At 38.9% G+C, this 2,748-nt stretch overlaps 1 pseudogene; it reads left to right on the top strand.

The window, feature by feature from the left end:
- Positions 1 to 592: 592 nt before the first annotated feature.
- LOC122792498 lies at positions 593 to 711 on the top strand (annotated as a pseudogene).
- The last annotated feature ends 2,037 nt before the right edge of the window (positions 712 to 2,748 follow it).

The following is a 2,748-nucleotide window of genomic DNA, read 5'->3' as shown; positions in this document are numbered from 1 at the left end:
CTATTTAGGATTTGATGACCTACTCCCATAAAATGTTGTGATATAGAACTCCCATACCTTTCCAAGCTTGTGTCTGAGAAGGGTCTTAGAATGCCTTACAAACAGCTGGTCCAGGTATTGGCCACTAGGAGTAATGGGTGGAAGCGAATGTGTGATCTCATGGATCCCTAATATTTTAGTTTATACTTCCATGTGGAGATCCATTAACTAAATTTCCATTTCTCTATTTGACTATAGCTCTTCGGAAGATCACATTACATCTTTGTCTTTTCCTAATTTTTGAAGAGTCCGTTCCCTTATAGCAGAAGGCACCCTTCAACTAATTGATCCTGACAACTGCTATCAGAGATGCTTGCATGGCTTTGCAATACTTTGGTAATTCATCAAATCATCTTTATTCAATGCCCGTTAGTCCATAAGCTTATGGGGCTAGAAAGAGTTGGTCTGCATACTCAGGGTTCTGGACATCTTTTCTTGACAAACTGTATCAGTGTCCTGATGTATCGCCAAAGTTGTCCACCTTTATAGACATTTAGGGGTCATGTTTCCTTTCATTTGGATTTCTAAACTATTTTCAAATAAGGTTACTACAGCCTATGGCCATACCATGCTGAGTGCACCTGACCTCGTCTGATCTCAGAAACTAAGCAGGACTGGGCCTGGTTAGTATTTTGAGGGGAGACTGTCTGGGAATACCAGGTACTGTAGGCTTAAGATGACAGGAGTCCTAAGATCAAACTGATTATTCTAAATCTTAATTAAAGCAGTCATAATTCCGGATGCTTTACAGTTCAGTCCATCCCGCCTTTTCTGTGCAAGCTTTACCAACATGTTCCATATGCCTCTAACTTGCTCAATACCACATTTATAGAGATATGCGTTATTAAGTCTTCTGTATCTCCCATTGAGAGCTAGTCTCTAGCCACTCATCTTACATTCTTTACCTTTACCTCAGCCCCCAGTGCATGTACTTATTGCTGGGTAGACTAGGCAGCACACCTGTCTCTAGAAGGGCTGCTACTGTGGTTATATAGGAGTAGTTAACTTCTCTCCTTTTCAACCGGATATCACTTTCTTCTAGCCAGGGCTTACTTATTTCTTGTACATTCCAAAATCCGTTTTTTTTCCCAGTATCAGCCAAATTTATTTTAAGAGCTCTTTGGTATTTCTACTCTAGTGTGTCTCCATTTTTGACAATTCAGGTGTAGAATTTACAGCTTTTCTTCATATGTCTTTGTTAGCAAATGCAAAACATTACCCATATGGGCTTCCAATCAGATCATTTGTCCTTTCTCAATTACTATTTCTGCCATCCTCCCCTTTCTTGCTCCCTTTTTTTCTTCACACATCACAGTGATCTATTCTTATTATAGTCTATCTACTTCCTTAACATACACCCGATACTGTAAACATTGTATTTGATGGCTACACAGACAGAGGACACATTGCTGGGCAAACTGACCTCCAGTCCTTCTTATTAAATTCAGTAATTCAAGATGCCCTTCAGCTATAGTAGGAGTGCATATTTACTGAAGAATGATCCAGCCTCGTAGCATTACCCACTAGAGCTTCAGATCTGAACATTGGTCCTTTTCAACTTCTGCCTCTGCTATCTATCCCTCTCTTGTCTACCCTTTTCAAGAAAAAGTTGAGTTTATCTACTATTAAACTTGAAGAACTATATTGATTTTTCCTTTTCAATCTGAAAATAAATTCCTATCTCTTTATGACTTCCACATTATGTAAATTTGTTTCTGTTAGAAATTTTGCTACTCACGCCTTCTGTGAGACATCTCTCTTCTTCATTGAAGCTTATGGTTATCCTTGAGTAACTAGCACAAAAACCCCTTAAAACTGACAAGCAAGTGGGATACAAACTCTCTTCCTGGAAAATATTCCTCTTGATAGCAAATAGCTTTGGCAAACAAGTTCCAGACCTTTAGACCTTGTTTGCCAACCATCCTCACATTATTTCTTTTAAGAATGAAGGTACACTTCTGCACCTATCCTTTACTATTTAACCTAGGTAACCCCAGAGTCCAATATTAACCATCCACACTACTGCATGAGACCAAAAGTGTAGAATGTCTGACAAGCTACTTATCTACCCTTCCTCCTAACTGCTTTGATTAAGAATTCCTCTAAGCTACACTGACCAAGAGAATACTGATTAAGTTTTTCACTGAAATTTTCCAAAATGACCTGTAATTCCCTCATCATCCTACAGCAACTCGGACAGATTTAGGGTTATCACATCTAACCTTCTACCTAAGCTTCTGTCAATGTTATTTTTCTTACAGTCATGGGGTCAAATACTCCTTCCAGTGTGACTCAATAATATTTGATAGTCTGCAAAATCAGAGTTTTTGTTGGTCCGACATTTCTCTCGCATATCCTTATTTAAAGGTCTCCCAAGAATTTTGTTGCTTGGGATTCTGACCCACAGGTGAGGAAGAATGAAAAGGACAACATCAGATAAAGAAGTTACGTATTTACCATAATATTGCATCTGTGTTGTCCATTTCATTCTTCCTCTCCTTCCCTCCCAGCCATCCCCTGGCCTAGTCATTCTTAGAAGGATATTTGAAGAATAATACAATCTTCACATTCCAGGTTTGAACCTTTATACTTTTCTTTCTTCTCCCATTTTTTTTTGACTAAAATCAATAGGCAATAGGCAGCAAACTCAATCTGAGGAGGTAGGTACAATGTGGTGCATTATGGGAAGAGGGAGGAACTCGAGATTGG

Source organism: Protopterus annectens, chromosome 1.part2 (genome assembly GCF_019279795.1).
Source record: "Protopterus annectens isolate FY-2018-M chromosome 1.part2, PAN1.0, whole genome shotgun sequence".
NCBI lineage: Eukaryota > Metazoa > Chordata > Ceratodontiformes > Protopteridae > Protopterus > Protopterus annectens.
Note: the sequence above shows the minus strand (reverse complement) of the source record. Positions and strands in the feature narration are given on the sequence as shown.